This window comes from Accipiter gentilis, chromosome Z (assembly GCF_929443795.1).
Source record: "Accipiter gentilis chromosome Z, bAccGen1.1, whole genome shotgun sequence".
NCBI classification, from domain to species: domain Eukaryota; kingdom Metazoa; phylum Chordata; class Aves; order Accipitriformes; family Accipitridae; genus Astur; species Astur gentilis.
The window spans coordinates 86,069,029-86,091,628 of NC_064919.1; positions in this window are offsets into that span (position 1 = coordinate 86,069,029).

The following is a 22,600-nucleotide window of genomic DNA, read 5'->3' on the forward strand; positions in this document are numbered from 1 at the left end:
AGGGAGCTGCGGTGTCCTGCAGAACACGGAGTTGAACGCTAGTAATTCATTATTTTTTTTTTAATGTATTTATTTGCATTTGAAAAAGCGACATTTTTAATTTAATCATATTTGTTAAACTAAGCGCTTTAAAAACAAATTTAAAAAAATTAAAAAAAAAGGAAGAAGGTTTTGGGGAGAATAAAGACTAGATATTCATACTAGAGAAAACATGAACTCATCGTTTTCAGCATTTCAGAGACTGTTAAAACAAGGGAGCTAATAACTCTTTGTGGCAATTCAGTCTTTGTTTATAGAACATCCAGACCCACTGTATGCTATAAAATGCATCATCTGAGTAATAAATGTTTAAAGCTTGACATTTCCCCATCTTTTTGTGGGTACGCGCTATCACTTGTGCTGGTATGGGAGAGACCCTTCTTCTGTTTAGGATGGAAAAAAGGAAGATATGGGGCGGGGAGGGGAAAAATCCCTTAATGGTGTCTGCTTGGAAATGTAGCAGAGGGACTGATCCTTCCCTCTGTGGCAATGGCTCATCCCACGCTCCGGGCACCGGGTTGGATCCTGCACAGTGTTGCGGCTCCGGTTGAAGTTGGTCCGTCTCCCCATCACTTCTCATGGGGGTGAGGATGAAGCCCATGGGAGCAGTGTAAAGGGCTCGGAGGTCCATGGGTGATGGATTGGGCTGGATCTCCTGGCTCTGCCTCCCAGCCAGCCGCTCCCCTGCTCCTCAGCCTCTGTCCTAGAGGAATTGCCCATCTATTTATGTCCTACCATGGCTGGACCTGGGGGTCTGTTGGAGAATCCCCCGTTTATCACATCCATTTCACCCAACACTACAGCAGGCAGCAGCAATGAGGGCTCGCAAACCACTTCTGCCTTTTACCGCGTTCGACCTCCTTTTAAAAAAAAAAACTTTAAAAAAGCAGTTTTTCTAAGAAGTCTCCTCTGGAAAACCCTTCTCTAGCCCAAGCCAATTAATTTTTGGCTAATTGAAATGTGTGCATTGGCCTGGGAAGCCATGCATGTCACTGGAGGTGAGCGGTTTGTGCCTGTGCGTCATCGGGCTCCGGCCAGAAAATTAGAGATGAAACGGTTCCCACTTTTGAAGAAGTAGTCATGAAAAATGCCATCCGTGACCGCGTGTGTGTGCTCGGAGCTCACTGCAACGCAGCCGAGCTGCGAAATAAATATGAAAAGGAGGTGGAAGAAGGTGGGGCCGTGGCTTTCGGGATCATCTCCTCTTGCATCTCCTAGAAGCTAGACATTAACCTCAAAGTCCATGCAAAGCATTTTATATGAGTTAAACTCAATTTGCCCAAAAGCTCACTTTTTCTGCTCTTCTACCTGCAGTCGAGGTCTCAGCCATCATAAGCAACATCCGCGTTGGTAAATTAGGCATAGCCACGGTCAGGTGGTGGAGAGTGACCCACGTCCTTAATGGCACTGAGTCGATCCATGACGCTTGCTTTCCTTTTTCATAACCCCTTGTGTTTTATTTGCCCCCCAAAGCCCATTTCTGGTGCAGCTCCCCGGTGTGGCACACCCAGGCTGGCTCCCCTGCCCAGGGGACAACGGTGTCCCCACACCTGATCTTTTCTGTAGTGCCACAAAAAGTAGATGACGTGACCTACCAAGCAGCGTTACGCGTGATGTGGGGCATCACCTGATCCATCCTTCTGCCCCAAAGCAGGACCGACCGCACCAGCACCCTTCCTGGGGCAGTTTGTCTAACCTGCTCATAAAACCTCTGGTGAGGGAGGGCAGATCGCCCATTGCATCTCCAAAATGTCTTGTGATGGACAAGGGGGTCATTCCTGGATGTTTGCGTAGGGCTATAAATTAGAAATATATAAACCCCCTGTTTAGTCCTTCGGACAATCACCAGACGTTGCTTTGGGTTATTTTGGTGTTAGCACAGGGAGAAACAATAACCTGGTTTGTGACATCTACCGCTGAAAAGCTGACCCAGTATGAACTGGTTTTGTCGTGTTACTTCTAGTTACTCCTGGGTCCTACCCGTATTTTCTGTTGCTGCATCAGCTGGGTGGGAGAAGGTTTTGCAGTGAGACAAATCACTGCTGGTGGGTAAATGAAGGATAAACCCATCCAAATCTCTCCTCCAAAGCCACCCTTTCCATGGATCCATCCCTAAACATCCCCATCAACCGCCCCAACCTACAGCCAGACCCTACAGCTCCAGGGTGTGCTGGAGCTGAATATCGGCTTGTTCCACCAAATCAAGGTTGTGAGCATCTGGACCAGCTTCAGAAAGAGCTCATCAGCACTGGAGTTGGGCTGGCAGCAGCCAAGCCAAGAGCGGGGATGGTCTCTGGGCCCTGGGACCACTGAGATACATTAAATGAGAAAATAACCTGCAGTAAACGTAAGATTTTGGATTAAATGGATCGTCATTGCAGCAGATCTGAAGCTTTCAAGATGCAGGAATATTTCTGTGAATTCCTCGTGGCTGCCAAAACCCCAGACAGCAGCAAATAAAGAAACCCCAGGAATCAGAGTAAGTTTGCTTGGCTTTCCTAAAACACGGCAAACCGGCAAATAGCCAGGATGTTCTCCTCTTCCAGCGGCTCCACTTCTAATCGTGAATAATAAGCAGAGTTTTTAAATGCTTATGCTGGTGGCAAAATGGGTAACAAAGATAAATCCTAAGTGACAAAGTACGTTCACACTTAATGTAACAGCATTGCTGCCGTGTTTGCAAGATGAACTGTAGCTTAAATGATTATTGCTTGGGGTGCAACAAGAAGAACAGTGATATTAAAACAGTAATGCACATTACAGGACTATATGGCCTCTTCCTTTTGGATCCTATGTTGCGATCACTAATTAAAAAGCCAGAGACTTCTGTGGCTACATAAATGTGACTACTGAGCCTAGCTTTATGTCTATCCTACTCCTCAGGACTTCTCCGAATTAATTCCTAGAGCCGGATTTCTGCAAAAAAGATCCCATCCTTGGGCTATAATTTAATGATTTAAACATTTCCAGGGATGCAGACACTGCCTGGAACTCTTGGAGAGTTGCTGTGGTTATCCTCACTGTTAAAGATGAGCGGAGGGTCTCAGGGATGGATGGTCCCACGGCAGGTAACCGAAACGGAGCCTTCTTGGGGAGGTTTGGCTTCCTCCAGCCCATGCAAAGGCATCGCTCCCCTCGGAGCTGCAGCCTTCGAGGGGGGTTAGTGGCATTGCGAAGGGCAAAGCCTTGGTGGATTGGATGCTAAGCCGATGCCTCATCCCATGCCGGATCAAAGCTGGCTAACCATTTCCCACCAGTTGTAGCCATGCCACGGAGTTAATGGGGAAAAAAATGAGAAGCGCCTCCCAAGAGAAATGCCGAGATTTCAGAATTCCATTCTGTCCCAAATTGTCCGAGTTTTTCACCGAAGCATTTTGTTTCAATGTATGTTATGTTGCTGTAGCAATAACATTTAAACAAAGTGCTCGGACTTTATTAGCACAGACTTTTTCAGTAACTTCCCGTAGACCTTTCCCATCAAAAGTTTCCACTTTGGGAAAGCGATGCCGGGAGGTGGCAAAGGTCTGACGGAAGCAATCACCTGCCAGAGGGAAATGCTTCGGCATTTAATGTCTGTCCCCACGCGTGTCAGTCTTAGACGTCCAAACACACGACATGAACATGCCAAGACGGGGAGGGAGCTGCACAGACCCCGCTGGTGCTGCTGGTGACCCCACGGCAGTCATTGATGGTGGAGCTGTAGAGAAGAAACCGGGTCCCGGAGCAGATGAGTGCCTTTGCAACTGGTGGAGATGTGGTGAGTAGAGCCAGCTGAGGAACTGACCGGCAGCGAGTGTCTCCATGTGCGTGAGAGGCGGAGAAAGCGGTCCGTGAGATTCTCTGGTGTCTAGGACCTGTGCAGAGTCCAAATGGGTGGTTATGGAGACCATTTCCACGCTTCTGCAGGCAGCACCGAGCGTGGGTTTTACTTGGGGGGTGCTTGGAGGTACCAGTGGGATCCCCAGGCTTCCTGGTCCAAGAGACAAATCCCATCGGCTTTCGGTTCACGCACGCACCAGAGAGGAGTTCCTTCTGGCTGTTGTGCTATGCGTGGAGATGGGGAACAAGCAGCTCGCTCCTAGCTTTAAAAATAATAATAGTGAGCTCTGCAGGAGCCTGGGCTTTCCTGGCACACAGTGCTCCGGCATCAGATGTGCAAGCCCCTGTGCAGGATCTGGAGCCAGGATGCCGGGCACAAGTGGGACAGGAGCAGCGTCAGCCTGACGTGCTGTGGTCAGGCATCGGCTGAGCTGGCGGTTCCCCAGGTCCCATGTGTCAACCACAGCCAAATTATCTGTCATTGGCACTTTTTTTGTCCACGGGATAAAACCTGAAAAAAAATCCTGATCGGCGTTTGCTACTCCCCGCCTTAGTAACATCTCCTGAATCCTCGTGGTTCACCTACAGCTTGGAGCTATCATGGGTAGGGAGAAATCTTCCTGTGTGCTGTCCAGCCGTGCCCCAGAGCTGCAGATCTGCCTCATTGCAGGTGAGTGTGTCCCAAACAGGTCCCAGCACTGGTGCCGAGGGGAAATTTGTGTTTTAATGCACTGCAGAAGGGGCCCTAGCAATGGGATGGAGCCAGTCTCCTGGAGGTTCGTCCCCTCCAGCAGCCTTCAGGGCCATCCTCTTCACCTATCATCATCTCCTCTCCAAACCTCCTGGGCAATCAGGGACCATAGCTGGGACTTGGCCCTCCCAGAAACTCCCAGCCCAACCCTTGACCCTACAGAAACCTCCAGGCATTCCTCCTCGTCCATCAGCCCCGTGGACAGAGAAGCAACACCACTTCTCCCAGTAGTTATTGCCACCTGCACGCTGGGGTGAGAAGAGCACCCTTCAAGCTCAATTCTGAAATTACATTTTTTGATATTTTAAAATGTTGAGCTCCAAAAGATCTCAAATTCACCTTTCAAAGCAGTTCTGGAAGAGGCCAGATGCGGTAAATTGGCGACAACGGAGCATGAGGGTGGGAGGAAAAACTGCGTCAGGAGATGGGTTACCAAAAACCTGTCTGGTGGTAATTACACATGTCGTCTGATGAAAAACTGGTTTGAGGGCAAACGCTGTAAAATATTGCTCTGGGGAGAGAAGGATGACAAAGGTTGTGAAATCCAGTTCGTGGATTATTTTACAGCTAAGGTAACTTCTATCCCTAGGGCTGTATTTTACAACTCATGTGAGAAATCAAACCCCGGTTCGCAGGTCTGCTCTGCTCTTCTTTTAAAGCACAAAAATGCAGCTTATTTGCTAGAAAACAAGGGGTTTTGCTGATTTTCTATAGATAAATGCAGTCTCGTTGCGGGGAGGGGGGGGGGGGGGCAGTGAAGCATTTGGGAGAGGGATTGGGTTCCATGTGGAGACTGCAAGTTGTTTTTACAATCATTGCATGGACACAGCCTCCTGTATATATTCTTTATATAAAACTGCATTTCTGTTGGTTTTGTGAGCACTTAAAAGTGGTGCTGCAGGGGATCTCCTGGGGAGGGCTAAGCCCAAATAACCCAGCTCTGCTGCTTGAGTTATGTTTTTCAGCCCAATTTACCCATTTTTTCCCCCATTTGCTCTCTGTCCTGTAACTTAAATTTCCCTTCGCTCCCTCTATGTTTGCAGACAGGGCTCCTTCCCCTCTCCACCTCCGTGCTGTCACCTTTGGCCACCTCGGCTCCCTTTCCACAGTCGAGGATGTCTCCTCCTCGGGGATGACGAGTTGTCCTTGTGCCAGTCCCCATCTGCACTCACCTTTTTGGGGACAGGTGACCATGCCAGGCCATGCAGTTCCCATTTATATCCCCAGCACCTTGCACAAGGCTTTTCTCTCTTTTTAACACTTGGAATAGAATCATAGAATCATTACGTTTGGAAAAGACCTCTAACATCATCAAGTCCAACCGTCAACCCAACACCACCATGCCCACTAAACCATGTCCTGAAGTGCCGCGTCTACATGTTTTTTGAACGCCTCCAGGGATAGGGACTTCACTTTCTGCTGCTGCAAACCCTTTACTGGTGGGATTTTGGGATACAAACCTAGCACACCCCAGGCAATCACCACCACCCGTGGGCATCGATGTCACCCATGGAAACGCTGTGAGGAGGTTGCAGGGAGCCTCATATCTCCCTGCTCCTCCATGCGCAACCCATCGCCTCCCAATTCCTCCCCTAATTACCCTCTCCTCCACCTAATTGCCCCTGGCGATGCTGGATCAAAGCATCCCTCCTAAGGGAAGCAATGAAAAAAAAAACCACAACCCAACCCAGAGGAGCCAACAGCAATCATCACGCGGAGACGTGGCCCTGGCTGGACACGGCAGGGGACAACCAGCCCCGTGGGATGGTGATGCACCATGGTCACCTCCAGGAGATGCTGAACGTGGCAGTTGGTGGGCAGAGGGGTTTTGGGGACACCCAGGGGGGCTGGCAGAGGGGTGAGGGTCAGGGCTGGCTTACCCCCACGGCGCCGCGCCTGAGCCTATTTTCTGGTGGGAACCATCGGGATAAAATTAGAAGTAGGTTGAACTTTATCTACAACTTGAACTGAGGCTGAACTCAGCCCTATTTTGTTTTGGTTTTTCCAAGTTCATAAAAGTTCATGGGGAGGGAGGCAAGGCGGGGGGGGGACTGGATTTTTTTTTTTCTTTTAACGTGCTCTTTCTGTGATTTTGCTGGAGTTTGACTGTCTCATCTGCTTAGAAAGGCTCTTCTCGCAGTATTTCCAGTTCGAGGTGGTGATGAGGTGGCTCATATACTGCCACAGGCATCTATTTCTTTCACATATTTGGGCTTGGGGTAATGCAGTGCTGACCAAGCCTTCCCTGTGCCACCTTTAGCTCAGCCCTGGGTCTGTCCCAGCCGAGGATGGGAAGGCAAAGGGGAAAACCGGAGTGGTTTTGGTGGGTACCACGCTGTGCGAAAGGACCACACTACTCCTCACTGGGGATGCTGCGAGGGCTTTTTGGCACAGTTTTGTCCCATGCCAACTAGCTGGGCCTCCAGGCAACCTTCCAACATCTCCGAGGGGCTCATATGGACCTGACACTACTCCTAATCCTCAGTTTTCATGTGGCCACCCCATAGCGGAGATGAATTTGCTCTCCTGGACGCGTGCCAAGGGACCTGGGAGCCGGAGCCGTGTTCCATGTCCCTGACCCACCGTGGGTTGTGCAAGCTGCTGGCACCCACGCGAAGGTGTGTGGGTGGTGTAGAGAGCACGTACGGGGCTGTGCACCTCCCGGGGGGGGGGGGGGGTGACGGTCCCCTATGGGAGCTGGCGCAAGCAGCAGCACAAGGACACGGTGGTGGAGGTTTCCCATCGGACCCCCTAGCAGAACTGCAGAGGGACAAATGCCACCGCATCACTCCTGGGCAAGTTGTGTTTCCCAATAAGCCCATCATCTCTTCCCAGAACAGATGGGAGACTTTTACCGTACGGTTATTTCACCTCCTAAATTACTCAACAGTTAGTAGAAGCTTTACCAAAACGGACCTTCTAATTTTAACAAAGATGCCTCCTAGATCACTGACAAATTTAGGGAATGCACAGGGCAGACTCATTTCCTGGAATAGGAGCTACTGGAGAAAAAGTCCCTCCAGGCTGGCTCCTAACTATGACACATTTGATAGCCATTCAAGGACTACTGGGAAACATGTGTCATTTGTCTCCGTGAAGCTTCAGACAGAGTTTCATCATCAAGTCTGACTGCTCCGTGAAATAAAACCGGCTAATATCTACTAGCAGCGATACAAGCTCTCTGGTGTTTGCGTAGGATGCATCACGAGGGAGATTCGCCCCCACCCCGGGTTTTATATATGGGTGCAAAGCGGCTTTATCCCTATTGCACCTTGTTTTCTTTCCTCCTCGCTGGGTGACCCGCGTTGTCCCATGAAGGGTGGCACAGGCTGTGGGTGTGCCCGAGCCGCCGGGACTATCAATGAACTTTGGCACCTTAAACCATGGAAAACCCGACGTGTCGGAGGGAGGGACGGGTGCCTGGCGTCCAGGAGATCGGATTGCCCCGGGGGATTTGCTGGGAGTCCCATGACGAGCCTGGAAGGGAGCCCAGACGGCAGGGCACCGCCGCGCTTTCCACCCAGGGCACCCAGCCGGGGTCTTCAGAGGACAACTGGTGGCCTCTGTCCCTTACTGTCACCCTTGTGTGTGCAAACCCTAACCCCACATCAGCCCAAGGGCTCGCCGGGGGCGGCGGGGGTGATTTGTACCCTACCACAAGGGACAACCTACGCATTGGACGAGGGCACACCGCGGCGGGTCGCCCTGGTGCGAATCCCTCCCACGTTTGCGTCGCTGGTCCCACGGGACCGTACCTGGACTTACCTGCGAGGGGTATTTACCACGGCTTGACCCACATCGCTCACCCCACGGGCAGTTCCCCAACCTTGCTACCTCAGGGTGGGGTGGGTTTTTTTTAGGACAAGTCTTGATCACCAGCCGTGACCCATTTTTCCTGCGCTGCTTTGGGTGCGTGAGCTGCCCTGTTCGCTCGCAGTTCAGAGGAGCTGCGGCTTTGGCCACCAGCGTCGTCCATCCTCCCCAACCTCGCAGGGTCATCCCAGGTCCTCAGGGTCTCTCGCCACTTTGTTTCGCCTCCGAGGTGTCAGATAGGATCTCAGCGCCGGCTGTTTTGCAGGCAGATGAGGAATCCAGCACTGCAGAAGGGGTTTGTTGGTTTTTTTTTAATCTCGCCCATCTCAGCTTCGCCGTCCCCGCGATCCGTTTCTAGCAGTCCTTGCCCAAGTGCTCCGTCTCCAGGAAACGCCGTTATCAGCCTCCCCCATCGGCCGCTCCATTTCGAGCTCCCCACCTTGCTCCCGGGGCGCCCGTTCCCAATCTAATTTCTACTGGAAGCAGATAAGGCAGAGGAAGGAGATAAGGGCTGGCCAGCAGCCTGGTCACCCTGCTTGCTGTCCCTCCTCAACTTGCAAGGGACAGATGTCAGTGCAAGGGGGGGACACGGGGACACCGTCGGAGTGGTACTTGCAGCCCCTGTGGATGGTGGATGGGCGCAGCGTGGGCAGCCCGAGCTCCCCAGTCCTTTGGGACAGCGGGGTGATACCGGGACCAAAGTACTCGGGGGAGATTGGGGTGACACACTCACCCTCCTTCTTGGGTGTGCACACCCAAAACCGGCCATTCACAATAATATACAGGGAGAGGGTTCAAGTTCAGGCTGGACTAAGAGGGCTTTTGCGTCGCTCGGTCCTTCATCCCTGTGCACGCCGCAGCGTGAGGGTTTTCATCCCTTTTCTCCCCAAAAGCTCCAGCGCAACCTCACACCTCTTTTCCTAGGCACCCCCTCTGCACCCATCTCCTTCCCTCCTCTGCAAAACCAAAACCGGCCAGATTAGTGAGGGGGGGAAAAAAAAAAATAGGTGGACGTGATGGTTAGGGACCACCCATTTAGTCTCCCAGCTGGTCAGTGGCAGCTGCCTGGTGAATGGCTTTAATTAAAACTAAATGGTTAATAGGAAGCTGAGCAAAGGTCTCCCGCTTGGCTCCCGACACAGGTGCCAATGGAAATCGTGCCGAGGGCTGAAGTGCTCAGTGTCGTAACAACCAGCCTCTGCCATGTCCCTTTGCCAGGCCACTAATGTCACCGCAAAAATCTTACTCCCAAATACTGCTGCCCTGGTGCAGATTAATTTACGCTTCTGAGGTGGGAAATCCCCGTGGGCATCCCTCCATCCATGGACCCCTTTCCAAAAGGGTCTGTTGTCTCCGCCCCGCAGTTTTGGTAGGAAATGGGTTTTTTTAAGCCTGAGGCAAGTTATATTTTGACTGTTGTCCATTTGTGAACAAAAAAAAAAAAAAAAAAAAGGAATTACCCAATAGAGAGCAGTTTCCCAAGGTTGAGAAGCAGGAGGATGGAAGTAATAATTAATCGGCAGCGGCTGGCGGGGGCTTTGCTCACCTAAACCAGCCTGGTCTAAGGGTCACTTCACAAACGTACCTGGAACTTAAAAAAGAAAAGATCTTGGCCTGAGGAAGGGAGAAAGAGGGGGGGAAAAGAGGAGGAAGGTGAAGCAAGGAGTGAGAAAACCACCAGGATCCCTCAGGAAAAGTCACGTCTCCTCCCCAGCCCTCCACTCCCCCCCGTTTCCCTAATACCTGAACACCTTCTCCCTCTCACGTAACGGGCTCACAGGACACGACTAAGCATCTCAGAGGCCCAAACTCCCCTGGGATCAGGCACCCTTTCCCAGATCCGACTTATTTGCTCCGGCAAGCAGGACTTTGGGGGCAATTCACTGCTCTGCCCATCATTAATGGCGATGTCTCTACTCCAGAACGATGTCCCCTCCAGGGACACCTCATCTCCTGCCACCTCTTTAAGCAATGGTGGCTTGAAACTGAGCCTCAGAAAGGCGGATTCAGGATCATCACCCTTGATGGAGGTGACACCATTAAATGCTACTGAAGATGCACTTAGGTGTATTTTAGTGTGTATTTTAGTCTCAAATGGCCTGAATTAAAATCTGCAGGAGACTAAATAGAGCTCTTTGACCAAAACCTCCGCAAAGCGTGCAGACATCTCCCCCAAAACCATACCTTCCAAGCAGAAAAAAAAAAAAAAAAAAAAAGGCACTGTGTTGTTTTTGCATTCAAAACATCCTTAGCAGATACGCAGTGCACGCACAACAATTCGCTGCTTTATCGTACAGATCCCAGGCCAGGTCTTCAACTGGAAAAAATATTTCTAGCTGCGTGTGTTTGGGTAGGGTTGGACGTTTTTATTCTAGCGGGGGGTCTGACGTCCTCTGTCTGAAACGGAAACCCGCTGTGCACTGATGGCTGTTGCTTATCTCACCGGTGATGCTGTTTCGGCAGTTCCAGGGTCCTTATCTTCAGCGGAGTCAACTGTACACTCAGAGCTAATTGCAATAAATAACGCAAAATACTTTTTCTTATCAAAATGCCTTTGTGGAGAAAAACATCATTTGAAAACAGATAAAAAGTGGTGTTCTTGTCCCCGCTTTCATTTAGCGCCTGGCCTGGCTGCTCTTTTCCTCCCTGCCTAGCACAAATCTGGGGACTTCACCCTGATTTTCCATGGGACCCTGCAAGTCGGGACTGGACCGGTCCAGAGATTCCCCAAAAGCATGTAGACCTCAGAGGAACCACAAATTTCGGGTGCGTGTTTCACACCTCTTCGGGAACGGGGTCCTCAAGCATGTCTGAGCGACGGTTGGCAAGTCTGGAAACCGCTGAGCTGGTTCTCGTTAAAACCCTCTGAGCTCCCTATGGTCCTATTGCAATTTGGTGCCGAGAATAACTGCTCTTAACACACCCATCCCTCACCTCTGCAAAGCCATAAAGAGCTGGCAGATGGCTGGACAACAGCTATTATATTCTATAATAATGAGAAGAATAAAGATATTATAATAAATAGCATTTACCTGAATAAGTAATGTCTAATGAATGCTAGATAATGATTTAGTAATAAAAGTGGTGAACTAGTAATAGAGGGAGTCTGGAGGCGGGCATGTAAAGTGCTTAGAAAATTAAAAGATATCCCAAAAAGGAAGCTTGAAGGACCTGGGGTTGTTTAGTCTAGAGGAGAAAAAAACAGCGAGGGGACATAGTAAATCGTAAAATATAGCTACCGAGAGAAAGGAAATAAACTCTTCATAATCACAGAGGAAGGACTAAGAAGTCACGGGCTTAAACTGCAGGAAGGAAGATGCAGCCGGGGTGACGGAGGGCAGTTTGCCAGCAGAGGGGATAATGAAGGCCTGGAAAAATTGCCTGAAAAAATAGTCGAGTTGCATTTAAGATTTTTAAGAACAGGTTGGAAAAACACTGATCACAGGTGGTTTAAGGATAGCTGAATTGCCCTTGGGTTTAGGGGTAGATTAGCCGATTTTCAGTGCTCTCTTCCAGCCCCATTTTCTATTACTCAGTTTATTTTTCTTCCTTGATTGGGTTGCATTTTGAAATTTAAGGAAATGTCTCACTTCTTTAGCATTTTTCTCCCTTGTCTGCAGACCGGTCTTCCTGCAAGGAAGACGTCTTCTCCTCCAGCAAGGCTAACAAATCTCCAAAGGACACACAGCCCGCACACGCAGGGGACCAAAAAAACCTACAGCAGAGATTACTAATGGCAAACCCCAGGGATTTAGTAGACATTATTCCAGATATTTAAGGTCCAATGCTGAACAGATGGGAACTCGGTTCCTAAAATGTCATCTTTCGGAGAGATGTAACCAGTACCAACCCCGAGCGCGGGAAACGAAGACTTGTTTCCACAAGATGTTATGTATCTGTCGATAGCGCGGGCTCTTGCGTTCCTGGCACAGATAAAGACCAGCGTAAGCGCGATAAATCCTTTTGATGTTCTTCAAGCTTAAGCTCCAAGGACAGACAAAATGATAGTAAGATGGTGATGAAGAAAAAGCAGACCGTGCTTTACATCTCAGAGCTTTTTACGGAGGAGACATGTGGCACGGAGAAACGCTCCGAATAAAGCTGGGTCTGGAGAGCCTCGGCTTGGGAAGGTCCCAAAAATGAATGAGGTTTTAAGGAGGGGTTACAAGATGAGGGTGAGCAGGGAGCGGTTAGGAGGAATTTTAATTAACATCAGCGTTTGCAATGTTATTTAATAAGGTCCAAAAAAACATCTGAGAGCAATGAAAGCTGAAACCAGCATTTTTGGAGCAAACGGAGGCAAGCGTGGGGCTGGGGGAGCAGGGTTGGTTTCCCGGGGGATGAGTGGCACCTGAAGAGGTGGCAGCTCCTGGGGAGAGAAAAGCTCCGAGAGGTGGTTTTGGGGGATTACTGGGATGAGAGATGCCCCCTGCGTGCTGGCTCCTGGGGCTGTGCGCGGCGTAGGGGCAACACCGACCACCCGAGGTGGCGTTTAGGGAGGTAGGAGACCAGCAGCATCAGAAACCGAGGCCTTTTTGGGACCCAGGCACCCCCCCAGGCTGAGGTGCCGGGTGCGTTGAGGGTCTGCTGTCTGGATTAAGCCCCCCGCAGAAGCAATTGAGCCCTGCATTCGCAAAGGGATGCCAACACAGGCGTGAAACAGAGGAAGCCAACCTTGGTGAAGGCAAGGCGGTGATGATAGATGGGCGCCCAGATTGGTGGCACGAGGGTGGGGGGACAACCACAAGACTACGGCAGTGACCACGGGAGTCCATCACGCCTCCCACGAGAAGCTTTGCTCCCCCAGCTCCTGCCCCAGGACCCCGGCACAGATTTTGGCCCCAGTGGAGAGGATGCCGTGGACCACGGTGGAATCCGCCAGCCCAAATAAATAACCCCGACAGCGAGCACGGGAGAGAAGGGCAGGCTGGGCTGTGCACGGCACGCCAGCCTCGACCGTTCAGGCTCTCCCCGTGCCCGAACTTGTCGATGGGGTTGTTCAGAGCGATGACATAATTACGGTTTCAATCGCAGATTAATAAGAAGTGGGTTGTTGTTTCTTTTTTTTTTAGCAAACTCCGAAGCATGCCTGAACTGGAAGGGCATTTCACCTCCCCGCTGCCTGGGAGCCGAGGGTGCCATACCCTCTTTGATGTCTCCTGGCGTGGAGGTTTTTACAAACACCGGCAGTCGGCGGCGGCAGCACTAATGTGCCTGCTGCAACTCCCCTTCCCATGGCTCTTTCTCCTTTGGGAAGCCACGCAGCTTTCATCTCCAGCGCTCGGTTGGGCAACGGGTGTATAAATAGACTGGGGAGAAGCCATCACCAGCCTCTAAAATAAACAATTTCTGCTGGTGGAGGAAAGTCATTCCAGATGCCATCAAAGGCACAGGGGCTAATAACTGGGATGAAGGGGAAACTGAGGCAGGACCAGCTTGCCCGAGGTCGTTCAGAGCGTTTCTGTGATGTGACACGCTTAGGGATGCAGCAGTGGGAGGAACTGGCAGAGCGAGGCTACCATGGACCACGGACCATGGACCACTACGTAACCATGAGATGCGAGGGAGACATCACGTCCATGGGCCAGATACCAAAAGCCAAGCTTAAAGTCCAGCTTTTAGGTTTCTGGGCCAGACCCTGAGATACAACCACTTAAAACCACAGAGGGGCAGAAATTTGTTGCTTCAGGAGATGATGGCTATGGAAGGATATAACCATATCCAGTGGGACTTCTCGTCTCTGTGTAAGATCTCCCATTTTTTCCTTCCTCCCCCATCACTCAGCCCAGCGCAGCTCCCTTGGACCAGGTGAATCTCCCATATCATTCAGGTTAGGAGGTTTCTGTGCCTGACGGAGAAGCTTTTGTCATGTCGAGCCTGAGGCTGTCCCTCAGCTACTCCCAGCAGGAGTCCCAGAGCCAACCATTTAAAAAAAAAAAAAAAAAAAAAATCACAGAGATCCTCAGGCTGACTTAAAAGTCCAGATAGATCCTAATGACCTTTTTTTTTTTTTTTCCTCACCCATCCAGCCTCTGAGTTTTCAGCCTGCACTTTTTAAATTTCTCCCACCGTTGGAGGACTGGACAACTGTGTGTGCTTTCAGCTTTTTCATGTCCCCACAGGTCCTGGAGCTCTCAGATGCTTGTCAGCCTCTGGTAGACACCCAGGAGCCACCAAGCAGAGCCCACGGGTGGGAGGGAACACTGCACGGAGCTTAAAAAAGCATCTGAGACTTTGGGGCAGAAACACGTGACTGAGATTTGCTGTTCCCTTTGGTTTTCTGCATTTCGTGTCGACCATCTCCACTTCCAGGCCCATTTTAGACATTCCTTGGATTCTGCCTTATCAGCATCCTGTGCCCCTTATTGCTTCAGCTGACGTTGTTTAGCTGGACTGTCCCTCTCCACTGGAAGGAGGTGAATGTATTTGAAGCTTCTGAGTTCTTGACCACCAAAATTGCCCTGTCTCCGTCTCCCTGGAGTTTCCCAAGCCGTGAGCAGGTCTGTATCTGGAGATTGGTTTCCTGTAACAAAGCAGGTCCCTATCTAGAGATCTGTTTTCCTGCAACAAAAATATGCCCCAGGTGAGAAATTTGCCTCCTGAACTCAGCGTGACCTCCAAGAGCTGAAATACTTTGGATTAGGAGCATCGGGGTTGACTGTGCTGAAAATCAATCCAACCCCGGAGCCGCGGTGCCAAGAGTCGTGATGCATCCCTGCAAAAGACCTAACAAAAGTCCCAAGAACTGTTGTTTTTATAGGATACCCACTGTGGTAGGGCCTGCTAGTGGTCCAGCCCGACAGCCTTTCTCAGGCCAGAGGTCTCCATGGGATGATCCCAGTTGTGGGTTGATGTCCCGCTGTCCTTCTCTCCATGGGCAGCAGACAGAGCCGGCAGCGTCTCCAACCAGCGATGCTGCCGCCTGGGCTCAGTGCTCCACCAACTGCAGCCTCATGTTGGGTCCCCCCCCCCCCGCCAAAAAAAAAAAAAAAAAAACCCCTAAAAAAAGGAAAAAAAAGAGCCTGAAGGGTTAAAGTAACAATGAAAGTTTTACGAGTCCAGGCTCCAGATGTTGCAGGCAGGCAGATGAAAGCAAGCCCCTCTGCCTGGTTGTGGAGGCACTAAAGCCCTTAATGGCCCGTCCTGCGGAGGCGATGCCTCGCCTCCAGCCCCGCTCGTCTTCGTCTCCCCGCTGGAAGCGGTTCGGCTAGGGAGCCCGCAGGCAGCCAGTCGCTGCACGAGGCCTTTCTGTCCCACTGCTCGCTCTTGATCAATTATTAAAACCAGAAAATTCTCCAACCATGAAATTCAGCCCAGCTTCCCCACGGCGTGCTGGGCTGGAAAAATCAAACCGCAGGGCCTGCGCTTCTAGGGGAAAGGAGTAAATACCGCTTCCAGTGGGGCATTTTGGCGTCCTGGGGCATCTCCAGGGGTTTGGTTTTGTTGGCACCAACGTTCCCCCTCCGCTCCCGCGGCCGCCTCGGCCGAGCACCCTGCCCACCCACTGCTCTGCGGGGTCCCACCGTCCTCTCAGCTGCCCCAGCTCCCGTCTAGACCAAGAAGGTTGGTTGCCCTTCTTTCACCTCCATCGGCTTCTAGCAAATGCCTCGACACCTAGTTTCTGCTTTCTTTCACTGGACCCCTTTTACAACAGCTTTATTTTCTGTTTTCCCCCCCTTGCAAGCTCTCAGCCGTGGCTTGCCTTGCTGATGGGAGGCAAAACTTGTTTTCTGACCTTTTTTCCACTCGACGCTGCCTCTAAACTGAACTAACAAGCTTCAGTGGGTGGGATACTGGGGGCCAGTTATGTCCCTTCACTGGTTGAATGATGGGACCCTGAGCTGTCCTACTCCTCTCTTTGCAGGTTGCCTTGTGCAAAACAGATAGCTTTGGGGTTAGAATGTGACTTTTCCTTATTTTAAGCATATTCAGATTGGCATTCTCGTCTGGGCAGCTGTAGGGAATAACAGGGGACCCCCTCAGCTCTCGCACAACAACTCCCCAGAGGTCTCTGGTGGCCCAGCTCCAGCTCCGGGTACGCACATGCCTCAGAATAACTTACATATTTTCTACAGGACAGAGGATATAAATACATCCATGGTAATGCCAATCCTAAGTATTGCCACTACAGCAAAATTAATAGTTAGTTCCTTGCAATATATGAGATTTTTTTTCCCCTTTTTCCCATGTGTGTTGTAACCCTGGTAACCGACAGCACCCATATCGTCGTCTGACTTACGCTGCTTTGTTCCCCTCTGATATGAAGAAAGACTGCAAACACTTCACCGACGCTGAAAGCTAATGAAACCAGCCAGATTTTACTCTCAGAGCCGCTCTAACACCCAGCGGGCCTCAACCTCCCTTCCTTCAGCCCTAACCCTGCACAGATGCGAGACTGCAAGTGACGGAGCCAAGAGCTTCGAGCATCTGCCCACAACAACGGGATCAGCCGAGGGGCTCAACACCTCTTGGCTGAAGGAGCTCGGAGCCCCCACCTCTCGATGGTGCCTACAAACTGAACGGCGGGTGGGTGTCTCAGCTCAAATGGGTGTGCGTTTACCGGAGAGAAGGCATGGACTTCCCATCTTCCGCAATAAATACCTCGCTATTGCATATAGCACCAGGCACACGCCGGGGCTGGCTTGGGGCCGTCAATGTCCCTTTGCACAGGGTGTCCTAACCACAGAGTCCTGCTCAGTCCTGCTTTTCCTTGCTCCCAGATCCAATGAACGTCTCAAAAGCCCAGCCACCAAAGGACCACTGTCCCAGCCCGGATGGCAGAGCCCACCCTTGTTGTCACCACAGGGTCCTTCAAGGAGGACGAGTCATGGCACAGCTCAGCCTGCCTCTGTTCCAGGACAGCTGCTAATTCAGGTCTTCTCCCTCCACCCAATCTTTTTCGTTTCTGAAAGCAGGAACTGAATTCACCCTCAGATTTCCATCAGACTTGATCGACATTGTCACAGGGTTCAGGAGTTATTAGGTGTGGATCTGACAGCCAGACGGACGTGTGAGCATTGCAGCCTCTTGGCTTTCAGAAACCAGAATGTTTAAAAAAAAAAAAAAAAAAAAAAAAGAAAAAAAAGAGGATGGTCAGATTCATCGCCAGGAGTAATTTGGCAGTTTCTGATGCTGGTCCAGGCAGCATGACGAAGACAAAACGTCCTGGGCTTTTCCACCGAAGCTGATGACAGAGACCTTAGCTGGTAAACGTGACACAGCGGTGACTTCCCTGTTAACCACAAGAGCTACCTGAGCCTCTCAAGTGTTTCAAGTTTTGTTTCGGTTCATCTTTAAGCCGCCCAAATATTTCTACAATGACTCACTGGAGAGCCCAGGGATGTCCCTCTGGCTCTGCTGTGCAAATGTGCAACGGCTGGGCAGGGATGTCCTTCCGTCAAAGCCTGGTTGGCACAGTGGGGTCACGGGGGATAGACCTCCCCGACATTGGGCTGGGGGTTCAGGTCCAATCCTGGCCTTGCTGTCATCCCCAGCACAGCACCTCTCACTTCTGCTTGTGCATAGGCTGCTTGGGGCAAGATCCTTCTCTCTATAACACCTGGCCCAAAAAGGCTCAGGACCCCATCTGAGTCCATACTACTGTACAAATAAATGGCACAGGAGAAGCTCCAGCTCTTGCTGTGACCATTTCTCCCAATCGGATTTCCCAGCCCACGTTCATCTCTTCCCTTAAATCACCAGAGATGTATCCCCACCTTGCCGTCTTGTCGCCAACCCCGTGCCCGCTGAACCAGGATGTATTTTTAAACACATGTAGACAACGCAAAGCAAACGCTGTTCCCATGTAGGGGTGGTTTTTATTAATTCATCTTAAGCCAGTTCTTCACCGCTTTGCCTCCAGAAGCTCCTGCAGACCAGGACATGCAGATATATTCATAGACCCAACTGAGCTACCATTCGCAGACTGAGTTAAGCTCCACTGGGGCAACTTTACACCGGTAAAGAGTGAGAGCAAAGTGCAACCAGCATAAAGCAAATACCTTTCCAAGGACTCACTCTTTGAATTGTCTGGAGCCGCCAACCCATAACCACCACATCGTCCTGAGGGCTGCATGGACAGAAGGGTCCATTCATCTAATGGGCTTGCAAACAACCTGCAATTCAAGAGCCCAGGGATGCCTTGGGGAGGATGGGGAAGGAGTCAGATGCTGAGCATTGCCTAAGTGAGACTGGGATCATAGCTCTGCACCGTGATCCCAGTGGAAATCCATTTGCAAACGGTTTTCCCGTGTGGAAAACCACGATCTCAAGATGGTGGAGTTTTACCTCCTTCCCTTGCAGTACATCAGCCATTATAGACACTATCTTTTATCAGCAGCTGACACTTTGAGCGTATTTCACATATGATTTAGCGGCAAAAAGTTACATCATTTGGCCCTTCTTTATTGCACTCTTCAATTACTGCTGGGCAACGTTGGGAAAAAAAGGCCCAACCGTGCTGTAATTTACTGTGTTGCAGTGTATCATTAGAAGATTTAGTGTTGATTATGCTGGAGCCGTGGTCCAAAGCAAGAGTACAGTTAACTAGACCAGACTGATTTCAGACATCCCAAATTTCCAGAGAAATCCTTTCATAAGTAAGGGAGGAGGGAGACACGTCCCGCCATCCACTGGGAAATCAGGACTTCAGACTGTCTCAACCAGCTAATGTCTGAGCTTCTTAAGTGAATGAGATTTCTCTAAGGTGATTTCCAAGGAGGGAAGCGTGGAAAGCACAGCTAAGCCGTACAGAGCACGACGATAACGTGAGGTCCCAGGGCCACCACGGCTCTGCTGGAAGATGTCCATGGAGCTGGGGGTGCTCATACCTGGGGAGGTGCCTGAAGTTAAGTGCTGCGGGCATGGAGCAAGAAGGACATCATGTTGCTGGCCAGGAGTGACCTGGAGGCTGGACATGAGCGGTTTCATTTGGGAAGGAGCTGGCTCTAGCCTCACCCACAGCTCCTCCATCCAAGGGCAGGTCGGGGCTGTGGTTCTGCTCCTTAATCTGGGCATTACTGGATCATCCAAATTTGACCAGATCAAGAGCAACCACATAACTGCATTTCTGACAAATTACCTTCAGCACTCAGTTTTTATGTAAGCGCATGTGTTTTAAGCCTGGCTTTGCGCCAGCTGCAGAGGGACTCACGTAAAGAGTGGTACAACCGGACGAAGACTCTGGCCGGGCAGCGTCAACGCCAGCAGGACCACGTCGGACCAGGTTTATACCAGGTCAGCACTTTTTGCTTTATGTGGCTGCAGCTTTTCTGAGCCCTAAAGATGGTTTTACATCATCGGCAAACCCCAGCCAAGGGGAAATTCTTCCTCGCTTGAACCACCAATCTGTATTTTAACCTTCAGATTACTTCCCACCCGGCATCTACCAGCCCTAGAGCTGAACAAGCTCTGGGTGAATGGCGACACATATGAGCTGGTGCTCAGCATCCTTCTGTCGTGTTCTTTTTTCTTTTCTTTTCTTTTTTTTTGTTTTGCATTGAATGAGAGCTAAAATTAGCTCGGCAGGAGGTAAAGACTGGAACATTTTAGCTAAAGCTGCCGTAGTTTTGAAAAGCCGTAGTTTTGCTGATTATTTCCCAGCTTTCTTACTGTGAACAGCGTCGCCTGGTCTATTATTTTGACAGATGAATGCAAGTAAAGATCCCATAAAATAAAGTGCTCCGCAAGGTGTTTCAGCTCATTCTCCAGATGATCACTGTACCATTTGACCTGGAAAGCCGTGTCCAGCTGAAGGTCCAGCCAGCTCAATGTGTCTTCAGCCGCGGCCAGGGGCCTCACTACACCTTGCAAGTGATACAAGAGCCCACCAGCACCGCGCCCATTGTACAGACACCTCCACAGCCAGCCTCTGGGCTTTGCTGGATTGTTTTTTTCTCTTTGCATTATCATAGAACCATAGAATGGTTTGAGTTGGAAGGGACCTTTGAAGGTCACCTCGTCCAACCCCCCCCCTGCCATGAGCAGGGACATCTTCCACTAGATCAGGTTGCTCAGAGCCCCGTCCAACCTGACCTGGAACGTTCCCAGGGATGGGGCATCTCCCACCTCTCTGGGAAACCTCTTCCAGTGCCTCACCACCCTCATCATAAAACATTTCTTCCTTCTATCTAGTCTGAACCTCCCCTCTTTTAGTTTAAAACTATTTCCCCTTGTCCTATCACTACAGGCCCTGCCAAAAACTCTGTCCCCATCTTTCTTCCAAGCCCCCTTTAAGCATTGAAAGGCCACAATCAGGTCTCCCCGGAGCCTTCTCTCCTCCAGGCTGAACAACCCCAACTCTCTCAGCCTGTCCTCACAGGAGAGGTGCTCCAGTCGTTTTGTAGCCCTTATGTATTTTGGAAAGCTGCTGTGAAGAGTGTTCATTTAGGGGTACAGTATTTCCATCCTCGGCTTTCGGCTCTCGGGAGGAGCAATGTTTTGTAGCCTCTGTATCTCACAAGTGGAAACCCTGAGCTGCAGCAAGGTTAAATGATGTGGTCCCATCTCACGGACCAGTAAGTGGGGACAAGAACCCAGACCTCAATTCAAGGGACAACGCCACCTACGCTACAATTTGGCTTCAGGGCTTTAACCACCAGGATATGGTATGTACCTCATGGAATAAGGTGGAAACCATCTGCAAAACATCTCTTAAACGCAGAGGCCTCTGGTGTGCCCACGTGGCTTGTTGCTACTTTGGTGTCACACATCAGGGACAAAACTATCATCTCACCTCTAGCTGCCAGCACAACAGCTTGGAGGTGGGAGAAGTATGAGTGAGCCCAATATTCCCTACCTTTTGGTTACTCGAGAGTAAAAGCCAGCTTCTCAGCCATCTGACTGTAACCCTAGTGTGGCCACTGACCTGGTGGCTCCTAGACTTGGAGGGATCTTTCTAACCCCACCTCCCTACGGCCTGCACAGCAAATGAACGCTCCAAAAGCTCAGAGAAGTTGCACTCGGTTTTGGCATGAAGTCGTCTGCTTCATCCTTCTTCATCTGTAGAGCCTTCGATGGTGTGTTCCCAGGGTGGGCATCAGGGACAGGGGCGGGCGCGCTCTTCCTTGAGCTTCTGATGATGCAAGCCATCAATGCTAACTTGGCTGCTGGACCACGAAGGTATGATGTGATTATTGGATATTCCAAGTCTGCTGCTGCAGAATGAAATGGAAATGAGCCAAATTGTAGCGTAGGCGACAGCGTCCCAACATCTGCCCTTTCAGGTGTCGCTTAGTGCACATCGAGCATGACAGGGTGGGTGCATCCATCATGCCCTCAGCCTTCGATGCCGACTCCCACCTGAAGGACGAGAGGCGAAAGCCTGGAAATTGAAATTCCCATGCAAGCTTTGCGCACAATCGAAAGCCATTTTGAAGCTGGTTCGTGGGCTCGGCGACACGACCCCAGCGGAAGGCACAGTCCATTCAGAGCAAACCGTATACTGTACCTCAATAAATCCCTCTGGGTTGGGTGCATCTCCCAAAAGGCACAGCGCTGAGCGGACCTGGTCCAGATGCTCACAAAGCCTCACCTACTGCCACGGCCATCAACCACATGAAGGACAGCAGAGGCTGGAAGTCACATTCCTGGGGTCCAGGCGCTTTGGCAGCGACGGAGCTTACGAGCCCATCCGGACAGTCTACTTTTCTCCAAATCCTTCAGTCTCCAGCGCTCTGGTGGTTTCCACTCAAGGTCCCCCTCCAGAAAAGGCAGGAACCAGCTCTAGGGTCCTTCTCCTTGGCAGAGGACATGTGCAAGAGAGATACGACGCAGTGGAGCGGTGAACGCCTGAAGGCAGGGTGAGCAGGGCGAAAGGAAAAAAAAAATCACCTTTATTTCCAGAGGCACGGGAGATGAAGGGTGCACAAAATGGTTGAGGAAAACCCACCGAGGACTGGCTTTCCCCTCTTCTTGAATTTTTCTCCTCGCCTGGTGGCATGGGCCACCCGTGTCCCAGCACAGAGCAGAAGTTTGGCCCTCCGTGGTATTTCAGGGACTGGGGCAGTGTCAGATGGGAGCTTGGTCCCTAGCATGGGGGTTCTTTCAAGCTGAAATAACAAGAAGCAGGAATAATAACAAAAATAACCCCAGCAGATTTTGCACAGCGAGCCAGACACCCCTGTGCAACCCACCCAGATCCAGCCAGCCCCTCCAGACTGGGACCGACTGGGTGCATCC